Raw genomic sequence first — 17041 nt, forward strand, 5'->3', positions numbered from 1 at the left:
TGGCGGGGAGAGCCCACCTTGGAGTTTCTGCCTTTGACCTGGTAGAGCTCAGCCCTCTTAGGGGATGCCCTTGAACCTGGCAGGGCTTGCTGGCCACCCTTATGAGGATGTCGGGGTGAGACCAACACCGGGGGCCTGTGCGTGTGGACACCACCCATCACCGTGTGCGCGGGTGCAGAGGCCTAGAACAGGCAGTCAGGGCCGTTTCACCACAACACCCTGGACTGACCACCGGGAGGAGGTCCTATATGACCTTGGTTCTTGAGGCGTGAGAAAGGGTGAACCAGGCTGGTGTTTTTTTTGTCCAAACCTTCAGATAAATCCAAAAAAAAAAGCCCTTGAGTGACTCTGGCTCCCGCTAATACACAGACCCTTGAACAGGCACCCAACCCCCCAGCTCCACGGTCTTTTGAGTGGAAAGGGCTGGGCAGGAAAACTTGCTCTTGACCTCGCCCTGCAGCCAGGGCAGCTGTCCAGCTCGGATCCCTCCGCCGTCCCACACAGCCAGACGTCCCCCAGCCAGAGGTCTCTCAGTGCGAGGGGCCCCCGGGCAACCCACGCTGAGCCCTCCTCAGTCTGTCTGTACAGATCCTGTGGTCAGGTCAGCCTCTTGACCCCATCATCAGATCCCACACACAAATCACACTCACAAAAGTACCCTTAGGGGCCGGGAGGGGGATGGCAGGGGTCCTTTTACAATGTTATTCTCTCTTCCTCGTTCATTGAAAGCGCTGACCACTAAAAGTAAGGAATACACACACTCTGCGTTGCCTTGCAACCGAGTCCACTGGCCTGTGCGCTCCTGCCTTGGGTCCCCCAGGGCGGGCCCCTCACTGTCACCGCCGTGGTCCACATCATTACTCTTCCGCTCAGAAGAGCACAGTGAAAACACTTTACAGCCTGCAGACCCGGCTGTGATCTCGGCCTCTGGAGAGCGTCTCACGGCGATGGCAACCTCCCTTCCGCCTTGCAGAGTAGACAGGCAGGCGTTATTGTTACCATTTCGCGCATCTGATGCAGGAGAAAGCCCGGGCTCAGCTGGGTCCCCGGCCGGGGGGTCTCTCGCCCTGCCAGCAGCCTGGTTGCTCTGCCCGGGTGCCCCGTACTGGGAGTTGGGCTGGGGACTCCATGCCCGGCCAAGAAGCCGCGTCCTCTGCATGGCAGGCAGGGACCACGCTGGTCTGCGTGGCCTGTAGCCAAGGCTCAGTACAAGTGTGGTCAATGGAAGCACTATGTCCTTCGAAGGCAAAGACGCCTGGCTTCACATGCAGCCACTGGAGGGCTTCCTTCCAGAACTGGCTCCAGAGAGGGAATGAAGGTACTACTCTTCAGGCTTGGCTTCTCAGGCCACAGTTTCTTCACACCCAGGTCTTTTCAGAAATGCATCTGTGTCCAGGAGTGAGACCAGGCAGGTCCCTGCGGAAACCATCGTCTGATTTTAGACCCAGGGATGCCAGATACCTTTCTGTGGTCCTGCCCTATTGGACCACCTAGAGAATTAAAATGCAGATTTCTGGGCCTCAGATCCCCCAAGAACCTGATTCAACAGGTGTGTGTGGCTGCGTGGGGAATGGGGCTGAGCATCTACCTGTCAAATCTCCCAGGGCAGGCTGAGGCCAGCCAGGCTTGGGAACCCTTGGGGGCCACCCTGCATGGGAGCCCAGCAGCCTGGTGAGATGGCCGCAGCTGTGGGCTCCAAGGTCCCACGGCCTGGGTACATCCTGGTTCCTGCACTTGCTGTGGTCCTTTGCTATGTTACTTAGCCACCCTCTGCCTCGGTTTCCTCCTCTGTGAAATGGAGATAGGGACATCCCTGGCGGTCCAGTGATTAGCACTCTGAGCTTCCACCCCAGGGGGTGCGGGTTCCGTCCCTGGTCAGGGAACTAAGAGCCTGCATGCCACGCAGCCCGGCCCTCCCCCAAAAATGGTACCTTGTAAAGTGGAGATAATTATAGTGGTGTGATCAGTGTCATGACAATGATGAAATGAAATGTGACAGCAGAACCTCAGCTTCCGAAGCCAGGGGGGAGGGGGGCGGGTCTCTGTTTCGGGCTGCCCTCTGTGGGAGGATGATGATGGAGCCAGACCCTGGCCCTACCTGCAGATGGGGAAGGCAGGAGCCTCTCTCAGACTCCCCTCCAAGACACCTCCCTCCCCTGGGAGCCCACAATTTACTGCAGACAACGCAAGCCAGACAGACACACGAGAGAATTTTCTTCAAAACACAAGTGAATGCAAAAGGGGGCTTCTATGGTAACAACACAAATACTTTTTAAAAAAAGATTAAAAAAAAAAACCAAAAACACAAGACAGAAACCAACACAGCCCAGAGATTGCTTGCTGCAGTAGACTGGCCACAGGGAGAGCAGGAAGGATGGCAGCCACGGTTTGGGGGGCCGGGGGGAGGGGTGCCCACCACAGTCCCTTGGCCGTAGCTTTGACCTTCAGCCATCTCCATGGCTGAACCGGGAAGCCCGAAGCCTCCTCCAGTGGCTGTCAGCCACATGTACGATGCCAGAGGCCATAATCCCTTCCTGACCAAACCAGACAGCGAGATGTGATTCTCCAGTTAATTGTAGTCAGCTCTGAAACCTCAGTGCAGCTCCAGTGACAGGGGAAGAAATTAGCATCCATGTGGCCAGCGACCATCACACGTTTCCTAAAATGTAACATGTTTACCTCTTTGCTCTTCCGTTTAAGTGAAAGCCAGGAATGGCTTTTCCCAGGAATGGCTTTTCCCAGGAATGGCTTTTCCCAGGAATGGCTCCCTAGAGAGGTGACGGTCAGGGACAGCAAGAAGCTCACCACTGTGCTGCCGCAGCCCTCCACCAAGAGTGTCAGGCCTTGGTCTGTTTCTTTCCAATGTTAGGCAGATTTAAGAACATTTGTCCGTCATTAAGACACACGCAAATTCAGGAATACACCAAGGCCAGCCTCCTGGTCCCCTGGCAGTTTCCCTACATCTTGTGGGGTCAGGAGCTGTCTCCTTGAATACGGGTCCCAGAAATCTTACCACCTTCCGCTTCTCTGGCCTCTGAAGAGAAATCTGTCTGCTCCTAAACCGGTCAGGTGCTCTTCTGAGGGTGGGCTGTGACTCTTCTAAATATGCTTGAATTCACTTTGAAGGTGGAGATCGTGGGAGACTTTCACATCAACGTCTGCCCTGTTTCCATTTTCCCTGGCTCCTATAAATCACAGAGCCACTAATTCACTTGGTATCTGACTCACTTAATACCTAACCCAAGGGTGTGCAGCTTTCCATCAAGTCCGCGAAGGTCGTCAGAATGTTGGCCCGGTTCTGTGAAATCAAAGGGTAACGGTATTCTTCCCACATGCCCACATGATCTGGGGGAATAGCCACGTATCCTGAGGGGTCCATATCCCCCCTGCATGGACGTATCACATTCTAAACACCACTGTGAGATTGGCATGGTGACAAGCATCCCCTTTTCAGATGATTAAATAGAGGCTCAGAGAGGGTGAGTGACTTGCCCAAGGTTGCAGAGCTAGTAAGTGATAGAGTCACACTTGGCACCCAGCCTGCTGGCCTCTGAGAGCCTTAACCCCCTGGGCCTCCTGACCCTGTGCTCTGCTTCCTGTGATGGCTAGGAGCGCACGGCAAACCTTTGCAAAACGTGGCACGGATTCTTGTTGATCTTTGCACAGAGACCGCGCCCATTCAGACTCCGTCTGAATGTTTTCAGTGTGGATGTCAGCCGCTTGTACCATAAGACAGTGGATCTCAACCCTGGATGCTCATCTAAACCATCTTGGAGCTTTTAAAATTTCCAATGCCCCGGATGGTTCACCAAACCAATTCAATCAGAATCTCTGCGAGAGGGACCCAGGGGTCCATGTTTAAAGCTCCCAGGTGGTTTCTGTTCGCAGTGAGGTTAAGAACCACCACCTAGTGCTGAATTAGCAAGAATCAGAGGCTCTCCTAGGTGTAACCTCCTTCTTACACTTTTGGAACCTGATACCTTTTGTAGGTGCCCTGGATACTGCCCTCCTGCAGTAGGAAGGGAAGTGCGTCTTGATACATGGGTAGTTTTACCGTCAAAAGGCAGCCACAACGCTTATTTAACCACCATCGGGAAGCGCAACTCAGTACCTGCTTTGCCAAAGCCCAAAGGGTTATTTCTGGCAAACGTTCTCCGTTCTGTGATCAGATGGTGCTAAATAATGTTCCCACAGCAGCACTTGCTTGTTATTCAGAGGTGGGTGACCCCATGGCAAACTCTGGCAGAAAACTCCCCTGGCTCTGCTGTCCAGTGGCTTGAAACCTGGAGGCTGGGGGCCCACTTCAGCTGGGTGAGCGGGCGGTGGGCAGACCGCTCTGTCTTGGGAACTGTGTGAGCAGTGAGCGCCTTGAGCTAGCCGCCGTATGTGTGCTTACTGGTGCATGGTGTACTGTAGGGAGGTCTTATTTGGTTAATCTCTTTTTGGTGAAGAATATTTTGATGACAAAAATTAGAAGGGAAAAAAAATCCATACACTCTCCATCCTTCCAGGCTTTTCCCCAGAATATATTTTATGGTCACACTCATTTTAGAGGGACACTTCTGCATCCCTGCTTTTTTCTCACTTGCCACTTTGCTTCACCGTTTCACAGGCCTTAATCACCACCACAAGCTCTCTGCTCGTCCACTGTTCTAGCCGTTCAGACTGCCTCCCTCTCTTTACAGTCATGAATAACGTTTCAAGGAATAGTTTATATATGCAGCTCTGTCCTTCTTCTGATTTACCTGTTTAACATACATTTCTAGAACTGGAATTACTGAGTAGCAACTTCTTAAATAACTCTGTTACCAAATTGCTTTCCAAAAGATTTATATTAATACATATTGCCGTTAATACTAGATACATGGCAGATCCCATCAGATTTCACCAGGATTGAGTGTTTTTCATTATGTTACTTTGGGGCAGATTAATATACAAAACAATGCCACATCATTGTTGTAATGTGTATTTCTTTGATTACTAGCAAGTTCCATTCATTCATTCATTCATGCACTCCTGGATGAATTTATTCATCGGATGCCCACTCTGTGCCAGGCATTGTTGTAGACACTGGACAGACAGCAGTGAACAAAACAGACCAATATCCCTGCCCTTGAGGAAGTTACCTTCCCATGAGCATTTTCCTGTTTTGTCTGTGCTCTGGAAACCGTGTGACTCAGTCCCAGTAGGGGCCGGGCATTTGGGCAATTTCCATGTATTCGTGCAGCCCAGCACAGCAGGGGCTTCTCCGATACACCTTTCTGCAGGTGATAAAGTAAAGACTTCCTTTACTTCCTTCCACCCCCATCGGCCCCACCCAGCTCTCTGGACCTCGAGTCCCTGCTCATTCTGGCACTGGCTGCCCTTCCTGGGTAGATGGAAGGCAGGCAGAGCTGGGGGAAAAGGTGGGCTGGCCAATGCCCAAGGGCTATGGTACCAGGGGCGCCATAGCTGTCCTGCCAATCGTCCCACGCCCACTCTGGAAGACCACCATTCATGCCGCCTCAGAAACAGCAGAAGGTTGCAACATCCCTTCCAGATAAAAGCTGGATGGTTATGGGGAAAATGTCTGCTTGTAGGGCCACCAGAGGACTAGCCAGCCCAGGGTGGACACACATCTGTCCTACCTGGATGCAGAGTGGAAGATCCTTAATCTCCTAGCCTAAGGAGATGCCCACTTGAATGTCCAGTCCTGAATCTGCCTGTCCTACAGCTGTGCTTTCTCCCCAGAAAATGAATTCTCTGTAAGTGTGGTCGATCATTAGAGCCAGTAGGGTGGGTCTCACCCCACACTCTTAACGTCTGTGCTTGGGGCGGTCCGGGGAGCAAGTGGCTTTCCTTGTGGGCTGCCTGCCGGAGAAGCTGGGTCTTCATAGTGTAGACTCGCCAGCAGGTTTACTCCCCTGGGGTTCTTGGCTCCTTCAGTGTCTTGGTAATTTTTTTAAAATAAGAATTCACGTATTTCTTCTATGAAACCTAGAAAATAAATATGTACAATAAGAAGGAAATAAAACATTATCAGAGATAGCCACTGTTGACATTTTGGTATATGTCCTTTAAAGGTATGTGTAGATGGGGACTTCCCTGGCGGTTCAGTGGTTAAGACTTCGCCTTCCAATGCAGGGGATGCGGGTTTGATCCCCGGTCAGGGAGCTAAGATCCCACATGCCTTGTGGCCAAAAAACCCAAAACATAAAACAGAAGCCATATTGTAACAAATTCAATAAAGACTTTAAAAATGGTCCACATCAAAAAAATCTTTAAAAAAAAAGGTATGTGTGGATGCATGTAAGTATAGAAAGATGATAGATAGATAGATAGATGATAGATAGATAGATGCAAAATGGGATCATTGCAGCGTACACATTAGGAAATATACTTCTTTTCCACTCAGCATTCTATTGAGTGGAAATAACTTTCCATGTCCCTGACCTCCTTCATCAATACTTTTCACAGCTGCATGGTGCTCCACAAAACGGAAAACTACAGCATACTCACCAGTCCGTTCACAGTAACTTTTTTTTTTTTGCGGTACGCGGGCCCCTCACTGCCGTGACCTCTCCCGTTGCAGAGCACAGGCTCCGGACGCGCAGGCTCAGCGGCCATGGCTCACGGGCCCAGCCGCTCCGCGGCATGTGGGATCTTCCCGGACCGGGGCGCGAACCCGTGTCCCCTGCATCGGCAGGCGGACTCCCAACCGCTGCGCCACCAGGGAAGCCCCCGCAGTAACTTTTTAAGGTAAAGGTAATACATGGCAGCTTTATACACAAAAAACCGGCTGAATTAAATCAAAAGCCTTTTATTTAATTTTGTCCCAAATTTCTTAGGACCAAAAAATAAAAAAAGATGATAATGATGATCATTGGCTAATATACTTGTTCTTTGGAAGGTTCTAATTCTCACATTCAGTGAATTTGCCATGGATGCACTGAGTATGGGCACAGAACCATCTTGGATGTGGAGAAGTAGGTGGCTTTGAAAATCTGTCACACTGCGTACCGATGCTATGAGTTTGCTAGTGGTCAGAGATCATTTTGGTCACCACAGAAAAAAGGTGTTCACTCCATCCTAAATCTTTTTGATTAAACCAGTGCTTTGGTCTGATGCCCTCTCTCCTTCAGGAAACAGCATCTCTTGACCAGTAAAAAGAACCTGACACTCCAATGTGAACGAAGTGTTTTGTGTTTTGTCTCAATCTTGCCCCAAATGCAAGCATGAAAAATACACAAGAATTTAGAATGAGTGAGAAGTGGGCTTGTTTGGGCTTGTTTGGCAAAATACATCTAAAAATAAAATATGAACAATAAAAGTATTGATAAAATCACACCTCTGAAGTAAAACGCTCTCATCTACCTCACCGATGTTTTCTGTTTTGGTTAACACATTTTAATTGCCTTCTTCGGAATTTCCGCTGTGGCCCTCCCACCAACCTTCACGTCTGGATGGAGTGCCACACGTGCTGTCCAGTAATCCAGAGCTCCGGAGGTTCCAGGAGAGCCTGGAGTCACGGCCTGATGTGATATCAACCTTGCTCAGTTATCAACCATCTCAACCAATTACTGCCAGGAGCTGGACAGCGGGGAATTCAGCACAAACACAGGCCCGGGTGCTCACCAGTCTTCAGAAGAATTTTCAAAAAGTCTGGGAACCAGCCTAGGCTCCGAGATTGGGCTCTGAGGAGTCTACGGCAGGGGGCCCAGACATCGGTTTGGTTCCTACTGTTTTAACTCCCCTCAGCAGGACTCTCGCTCTGTAATGTGATTCCTTTTCTGGGAGAAGAACGCTCTGCATCTGTGGTTGAGGGATTGTTTCTATGCTGTTGTTATTTATAAGTTATTTATAAGTTCCTATCTCTTGAGGTTCTCCCATGGGCGGGCCCTGGTCCCTTCAATCAAATGGAATATTTTGGTAAAGGGTAGCTTCCCCTTTCCAGGGCACGCAGGAACTCAGTGAATGGAGGCCCCATTGCAGTAAGAATTTTAGTCAAGCTTTTCTCTAGCATGCTTTTCTCTTACCTCTGCATGGCTTTTTATAACCTTTTATTTTGATGCCAACAGTACAATTACCGTATTACATTCACTAAAAGCGACTACACATCCTCTTTGGAAGTGGGCAGAGAGAAATTGCAGCTGAAGAAACATCTTTAAGTTTCCCAAATAGATATAAATAATATAGTATGCTTTTGTATTGTTGGTTTTTTCAGGGTAAAATAGGGGAAATATACTTGGTGTGGTTGATAGTTTCCAAACACGGCCACCATCAATTCATTCCTTCCTTTATGCACCGATTGAGATGTAGGATCTATTCCCCTCCCCAGCCTGGGCTGGGCCTGTGACTGCCTTGACCAAAGGACTCCTACAGAAGTGTGTTCTGGGACTTCCGAGTCCAGACCTGAAGTGGGCCAGTGGCTTCTGCTTACTTGCTTTTGGACCTCGGCCTCCATGATACCAGAAGTTTGGGTCACATGGCATGTGGATGGGAACCGAGCACCCCGAGGATAGCTCAGCTGGGGTACCAGTCAGCAGGCAGCACCAGCTGTCAGCTACATGAGGAGGGAGTCTTGGAGACTCCAGCTCAGACGAGCCCCAGGTAACTAGCCTCTTCTGCCATGGCCTCGTGGAACAGAAAACCGGTCCCCTTGCATCCAGTCAACCCACAGAATCATGAAAGATAATAAAATGCTGCTTTAAGGCACTACATTTGGGGGTGGCAGCAATAGAGGAAACCAACAATAACAAAGCAAAGACATGGTGCTGTGGCTTTAAACAGATAGCTAGCCAGCTAGCTAGATGGTAGATAGATAGCTAGCCAGCTAGCTAGATGGTAGATGATAGCTAGCCAGCTAGCTAGATGGTAGATGATAGATAGCCAGCTAGCTAGATGGTAGATGATAGATAGCCAGCTAGCTAGATGGTAGATGATAGCTAGCCAGCTAGCTAGATGGTAGATAGATAGCTAGCCAGCTAGCTAGATGGTAGATAGATAGCTAGCCAGCTAGCTAGATGGTAGATAGATAGCTAGCCAGCTAGCTAGATGGTAGATGATAGATAGCCAGCTAGCTAGATGGTAGATAGATAGCTAGATAGCCAGCTAGCTAGATGGTAGATGATAGATAGCCAGCTAGCTAGATGGTAGATAGATAGATAGACAGATAGTCCAGAATCTACAGGGCATCTTGGCAGCCTGGAAATTCCAGCAGGAGTCAATGTTGTAGTCTTGAGTCCAAAGGCTAAAACCTCAGGCAGAATTTCTTTGTTGCAGTCTGAAGGCAGAATTCCTTTCTCTTCGGGAAACCTCAGTCTTTTCGCTTAAGGCCCTCAACTGATTGGATGAGGCCCACCCATGTTATGGAGGGTAATCGGCTCCGCCTTATTCAAAGTCTACTGATTTAAACATCAATCGCACCTAAAAAATACCTCCACAGCGACGTCTAGATGGTTTTTGACCAGACAAGGGGGTACCGTGGCCTCACCAAGTTGACACACAAAATTTGCCATCACAGCAGTGAAACTTCTGTGAGATGTCCTGGCATTTAGGCCTGCACACAAGACTGTCACTCCTCTGTTATCGCTGCAAACGACGAATGTGAGATGCCCAGGGCCAGCCATGGGCCAGGCACTGTGGGAGAGCCTGGTTTCAGTCCCTTGAGTGGGGAAAGGATGAAGGATGTACCTCCTTCAGATAAGCTCCTTGGTCCTCTTCAGTCGATGACTTTACACACCACAGTCAGCAGTCTCCAGTTCCCTCTCTGCGTGAGTTCAACCCTGAAAAGAGGGGAGAGGTTTTTGCTCACTTCTTCACCCAAAGATCTTAGGGAGCCCAGAATCTAAACTCACCCCTCAAAGGGAGACCAGAATTGGACTGGCCATTCATCGTAAAACGGTTCTTTGTACCAAATGGCCATTTTCATAATTCCCAGTTGCTAGTAATAGTGAGCTTCTAGAAAAGGATGCCCAATTTAGTTTTAAGGACATATGAATAAAAAACTTTGCTTTCTTTTTAAGGACATCTGTACGGGGTTTGTAACAATAGACAACTGATTAACTGCTCTCTCCTCTGGCCTGGCCCTCTGCTTGTTCACGACCCTCCCAACAAACTGGTCTTTTTAAAGCGCAGATCTGATCATGTGATTCTCTTGCTTCAAATCCTTCCCTGGCTCCCTGCGGCTCACGGCAGTTTTCCAAAACGTGGTATATAACATACCAGATGGCTTTAGGTGGCATAAGGGTGAATGTTTTTATTTTGATGGTTATATTTCTGTTTTTATGGTTATCTTCTATTTAGGACAAGTAAGATGGTCTTCCATTTTTGGTAGTAGGATAAAATTTATTTTTTAGTTGATTGGAAGAAAAATATTAGGTTGATAGTGATCTAGGTGGTGGCACATGGCAGTAGTCATACAGATGGACTCGAACTGAATCTGGGGAGTGGCGTGAGCCAGGGGGCCAGGGGATCTGCCTCCTGCCCTGCTTTCCTCTCTTCTCCTCTCTGTCGGGGACCTAGCCTTTACCTTCCACAAGAATAAAGAACCAACAACTCCCAGAACTATGCCAACCCACTGCCTGGAATGCTCTGCCCCCCATCCTATCATGGCCAACTGGAACACTCTTATTTATCTTTCAAAACCCAGTTTAGGAGTTGCCACTTTTGGAAGGCTTTTTCTGAATCCTCCCCTTCCCATGAGCCCTGGCAGAAATTGATCTCACTGCTGACAGCCTAAAAATCATAACCTGTGGGAGAGGTCCTCAGAAGTTTGGGTGTATATAGCCCGGGAAGCTATTGCACTCAGGCTCTGAGGAAAAGACCCCTATGTCCTGGACTGTCAACCGACACTGATGCCCAAGGGCAAGTGCTGAAACAGAGGAGCCTTGTTATTTCCTGCCATGAGCCCCAGGGTGGCTGCACCTTGTCTGAAGGGGCTCTCTCTCAACCAGTGTCCCAAACACACGGAAAACATGACCTCTCATTTCCCTGACTCCCCTCCACAGCCCTAACTTCTCTTCCCAGGAGAGTGAAGAGAGCCTGTGGGGTCTGTCCCCTGCCCTCTCCTCCCAGCCGGGGTCCGCCCTCCCCACTGTGTATCTCCCTAACAGCAGGGAAATCCTTTCTGCTCCCCCATCCCCAAGTGGGACATCTACCCCTGCCTTTAATAAGCGCCCAGATCAATCTCATTCGTTTCGCAGACAGAAACCGTCCCACTGTTATCACCAGCGAGTGTGGGTGATGGACGGGGGAAGGAGTTTGGACTAGGGCTGTGTCTTCCCCATGGCTTCTTTCTGTTTCAGTGGAGCAAGCTGGGGAACGCTGGGCTTGATTCCCCTAAGTGGGATGGAGACAGGCTTCTGGTGGTTTCCAGTTCATGTACCCTGATGGGCAGCTGGTCTCAAATCTTCGTTCTGTTACAGATACACTATCTGGGCTCAGGTACTTGGGTGCCTGTCTGTGAAATGGGCATATGGAATGGACACTGGAAACTCCTCTGTATGCATGGCCTAGCTTTCTGTCTGGCTCAGCCCTTTCCCCCACTGCAGGGGTGGGACTGTCAATCAAGGGGGTGAGCCCATAACACAACCGACCAATCAGAAAGCCCCGTGCCTGGGCTGCAGTGATTGGCCCTGGCATGGCTCAATAAGAGTCCTTTGGGGATAACTGGTATGGACCCTGGGCCAGAGAAGGTCTCTTATTCTGAAATCAAAAAGTCAGGAGCAGGCAAGAAAGTGGTCCAGAGAATAAAGTCAGTACAGAGAAAAATGGAGTTGAAGAGAGAGAGGGAGAGAGGGAGGAAGGGGGGGGGAAGGAGAAGGAGGGAGAGATTTGAACTCACGGACCAGCCCTCTAGTATTAGTGGCCTCTACCGCTTGGGCTAAGAGTCCTGACCTACAATGAGGGTTAAAGGCACTAGCACATGAGAAAGAAAGCTACTGATCGTAGGCCCGGGCCAGTGTAACCCAATAAATAAGAATTGTGCCCATGACCGCTGACACCCAGTTCTGCTCAAGAAGACCAGCAGGGGCAAGTGGTCCTGGCTCAATGCATGAAGTCTCAAAGCAAACCTGCTTCTCCCCTGAGAGGTCACCCTGCTGTTATCTAATTACAGCCAGGCGTGGAGAGTCCTCTGGACTGTGATTAGGTGCTATCGATGGCTTCTGAGACCAGCTATGAAGGGAGGGGCAGCCTTCCAGCACTTTCTACAGAGAAACCTGTCATCACTTGCAGGCCAACAGGCTGGAGCTGGGGTGCTCTCAAGTCGAGAGAGGCCTTGCTCTCAGTCACTGAGGAGAAGACCAGCCAGACTTTGGTTCTAAGCTAGTTCTGGGCCTGGACCCGTTCTCCAAGCTATTGGAGGCTCAGCCTCCCCAGAAGAGATCCCTTCTGGAACATGGTAGAAAATGAAAAAACCATAGCTCCCTGCCCCCGACCTTTATTTCATTGTATATTTTTTCTAAAAAAAATTTTATTGGAGTATAGTTGATGTACAATGTTGTGTTAGTTGCAGGTGTACAGCAAAGTAAATCGGTTATACATATACATATATCCACTCTTTTTTAGATTCTGTTCCTATATAGGTCATTACAGAGTGTTGAGTAGAGTTCCCTGTGCTATACAGCAGGTTCTTATTAGTTATCTATTTTATATATAGTAGTGTGTATATGTCCATCCCAGTCTCCCAGTCTATCACCCCTCTCCCTGCCTTATCCCCTGGTAACCATATGTTTGTTTTCTACATCTGTGATTCATTCTATATTTTTTAAAATTGAGATATACATTACATACAGTAAAATGTGCAAATCTTACTTATGCATTCCCACCCAGATCATGATCCAGAGCAGTCCATCACCCCAGGGGGTTCCTTCCTGGCCCTTTCCGTCAACATCTCCCCAGAGGTAACTATTATCTGACTTCTATCATCATAGTATTGGTTTTGCCTGTTCTTGAACTTCATGAAAATGGAATCACACAATACAGGCTTTCTGTGTTCAGTTTCTTTCCCTCAGCATAATGTTTTTGAGATTCATCCAAATTTAAATTACATGGATCTTAGTAGTTTGCTCTTTTTCATTGCTAAGTTGTTTTCCATTGTATGGCTACACTGCAATTTAGAGTGTATCTTGATAGACATTTAATGGACATATGGGTTGTGTCTTATTTTTAGCTATCACAAATTAAACTTATAAACATTTTGGTGGACATTTACTATTACTTCTCTTTGATAAATTCCTAGGAGTGGAGTTGCTGGGTGATTCAGGAGGGAAATGTTTATTTTACTAGAAAATGCCAACAATTTTTCAGTGGTCTTGTACCATTTTGCATCCATACCAACCGTGAGCGCTCTGCTTTTTCTACATCTTGCCAACTTTTAGTATTGTCCATCTCTTTAACTTTAGCCATTTGAGTGGATTTATGGTGATATTTCGTGTGTGGTTTTAAGTTAGAGTTCTCTCATGAATAATGGGTTGAGAACATTTTCATGTGCTTATTGGCCATTTAGGTATCCTCTTTTATGAGGCATCTGGTCACCCAAGTCTTTTGCCCATTAGAAATATTTTTCGCCAAAATAGATTGGCATCGTGTATTACTTTTCTACTGGCAGCAATATGAAAATTACTCGGAGTTATACTTTTATCCCTTCCAGATTATCTGCATTAAAATCATAATTTTTCAAATAACCGGTCCAAAAGATAAGAATGAAAATTCAGTATTAGAAGAATCTTCAAAGCAACTAGGTATTAAAAATGAAGACATAAGTTTCTTCTATTATGATGAGGAGAAATAGTTTAAACAAGATTTGACATAAGAAATTTTTAAAGTCTAACTGGACAAAAGATCAAAAGTTAATTAGAACAATTTTCAGATGGAAAATACAATTTAGGCATTTTCTAGATCCATTACAGTAGTTCTATTTCTGGCGAAATCAATAGGAATTCTGAGATATCATGTCAGATAATGGAATTTGGGCAGACAACTCTCAACCTCACTTTTATTTAATGTATATTACATGCATATGTTGCTGATGGGGAAGGTTAGGGATCCGCAAGTATGTACTGGGCCCCCAAGTTCCCTCTTCAGTGGGCTTCTTGAGTTTTCTTTGCAGTCTGTTTTTCTTTTGCCATTTTAGCTGGTGTTCAGTTAAAACCTTTTATAATCCCACATGGAAAAGCAGATCATTATGTTTTTTCCGGACTTAACACATTCCTGCCCCTGGGTTCCTACTTTGCAGCTTGTCTTTGTCACTCTGCTGTCTTCGTTTATACATCAGTTTCTACTCAGACACGATGGCCACCAAGTTAAATCTAATTTTATCTTCCTTATACTTTTATATTCTTGTTTTCTGCGAGCTTCACTAGGCTATCCAGTTGTCTTGATTGTACGCTCCTAAATCAATTAGTCTTTCCCTCAGTCTACCTAATTCACACAGTCTTCCACCAACCAGAACACATCTCACAAAGTGGAAAGCATCTTCCCTGTGTGCTGAAGTCTGCCTCAACTGCAAACGTTTGCTTTCTGGCCAAACTGTTGTTGATTTGTCAAATCACTGCTGTCACCTTAGCGAATTCCTATTTGGATGTTTTATGTTACATTTAAGCCTGGGCTTTGTCGTCGAAAATCTGAGGCATCCCTTGACCTCTCCCTGCTGCGGTATCCTTATTGGCAAACTGACGTACAGGGCTGTTGCAGTATCAGTAGTGACTATTGCCTCTTTCTTCCTCAACACTGTAAACTCCTTGAGAACAGAGACCATGTCTTATGAATCTCTGTTTCCCAGTACCTGAGAGCATATCTCACACATAGTGCTTATTAAATGTGTGGAGGCTGAACAATATTTTCTAGATATTTTTGGATGTAACCATTTATATGGCAGGCTGCCATGATTTGTTGCTACCAAATTCAGTGGACAAGTCTGTCTTCATCTGATTTGACACAACTGACCACACCTCTTTTCTGATGCCCTTTATTCTCTTTGCTTCCAGAACACCGCACGCTCTTTGCTTTCCTCCTCCTGCACTGACTGTCCTTTCCTAGTCTTCTAGGCTGCATCTGTTGCCTCTGCTCTAAGTGCTGCCCTGTCCAGGGTTCATTTCTTACCCCTCTTTCTTCTCTATGCACAATGTCTCCCTTGGTGATCTCATCCACTCTCATGGCTTTATGTTTACAATCAATGTGTTCATGACTCCTGAATTTGTATATCCATCCAGAGTCCATACTCATATATTCCATGGTCTACTCTACTTCTATTTCAGCAGGCATTTCAAATTTAGATTTGTCCCAAACGAAGCACAAGATTTTCCCAAGTCTGATTTTACCTCACTCTTGTTCGTCTTGGGTTTTCAAATTTCTGAAGACAAAATCCTACGAGTCAGCCTTGGTTCTGCTCGTAATCCTCACTCCCCACGTCTAGTTCTTCAACAAGTCTAGTTTGACTCTACCTCTGAAACAATTTCTGAGTGTCTCCACTTTTTGTCATTCTTACTATCACCACTCAAGTCCAAGCCACTATCACCTCTTGCCTGGGCTACTGCAGTGGAGCCTGGACCGGTCCCTAAGCATCCTTTCTTTCTGTTTTTTTTTTTTTCTTTTCCATTATGGTTTATCACAGGATATTGAATATAGTTCCTTGTGCTATACAGTAGGACCTTGTGGTTTATCCATACTATATATAATAGTTTGCATCTGCTACTCCCAAACTCCCAGCCCAACCCTCCCCCACCCCCCTTCCCCCTTGGCAACCACAAGTCTGTTCTCTATGTCTGTGAGTGTTTCTGTTTCGTAGATAAGTTCATTTGTGTCATACTTTAGATCCTACATATAAGTCATATCATATGGTATTTGTCTTTCTCTTTCTGACTTACTTTGCTTAGTATGATAATCTCTAGGTCTCTCCATGTTGCTGCAAATGGCATTATTTCATTCCTTTTTATGGCCAGTAATATTCCATTTTATATATGTACCATATCTTCTTTATCCATTCATCTGTTGATGGACATTTAGGTTGTTTCCTAGTCTTATAAGCATCTTTTCTTGAAGGATCTGATCCTATCTCTCCTTCTAAGCAAAACCCTCTCTTAGACTAAAGTCTAAACTCTTTACCATGGCCTAAAAGGTCCTGTGTGAAGGGCCCCTGCCTGCCTCCTTGACTTCATGGACAAATGGGTTTATTTATAGGGAAACCTAGAGGATCAGACCAGTGGGGAATAGTGACCTGGCAGTAGTGCGGAGCAATGAACGGGTGGTCATGGAGAGTGGTGGTGACCCAGCAGTCATGGTGAGGCAGCATGCCGAGCTGAGGAAAGCATGTGGGTCCTCTGGCCTGGGTTCAAATCCTTGCTCTGCCCCATCCCACTGAGACCTGGGGCATGTGAGCTGCTGAGGCTCTCTGAGCTTCATCTGTAACATGGGGTGATACTGACCTTTGAAGTTTGCTGGAATGGTTCTCTGACATAGCATCCTTTTCAGCACAGGGACAGAAATGCAGTCAGCGGTCTCTTCCCCCTTCTTCCACAGATACAAAGTCCAGTGGTTCCCTGAGCAATGCTGCAAAACAGAGATGAGGTGCAGAGCTGATGAGGGGTTCTGTAAACCCAGGCCCAGGGGTGCTCTGCCCCTCCTCCGCACCTCACCATGGCGTGGTTAGTTCTAGAAAAGGCTTTGTTGAAGCACAAGATTTTCTGATAAGAAGTAGACGGTTGCTTTAGATGGCTATGCCCAGACGGGGCCACCTTAGTGACAAGACTTGGCGCGTTTGGGGCGCCAAGAACAGCCCTTAGATCTGGGCCCCTTCACAGCAGTTGGGTTGGGAGGTCTGCTCAGGGAAGCACAAAAGGGAAGGAGAGACTGAACATGCTGTTGGAATCATTCTTTAGCAAGATCTCCGCCGGGATGCAGAAAGAAAAATCTGACGTTAGGAACTGACAAGAGCAGAAAAGAAGCATATTTCATAGATTATTTAAGAGCAATTAAAATGAAGACTATGGGATTTTTTTAAAAACAAACAACTTAGGAGACAATAGTTAGTTCCGAGACTAATGTAGCTGTAGGGAACTCT

General features: G+C 47.3%; 1 long non-coding RNA gene across 1 annotated transcript; it reads right to left on the reverse strand.

Moving 5' to 3' along the window:
* Nucleotides 1-3473: 3473 nt before the first annotated feature.
* LOC113632102 (uncharacterized) lies at nt 3474-16542 on the reverse strand. Its single transcript, XR_003437667.1, has 3 exons — nt 16407-16542; nt 9673-9764; nt 3474-5976 (listed from the first exon to the last, which is right to left on the reverse strand). It is a non-coding gene; the product is annotated as an uncharacterized LOC113632102 (long non-coding RNA).
* Between the last annotated feature and the right edge of the window lie 499 nt (nt 16543-17041).

Source organism: Aethalodelphis obliquidens, unplaced genomic scaffold (genome assembly GCF_003676395.1).
Source record: "Aethalodelphis obliquidens isolate GAN/ISIS:26980383/991018 unplaced genomic scaffold, ASM367639v1 scaffold35, whole genome shotgun sequence".
NCBI classification, from domain to species: Eukaryota; Metazoa; Chordata; class Mammalia; order Artiodactyla; family Delphinidae; genus Aethalodelphis; species Aethalodelphis obliquidens.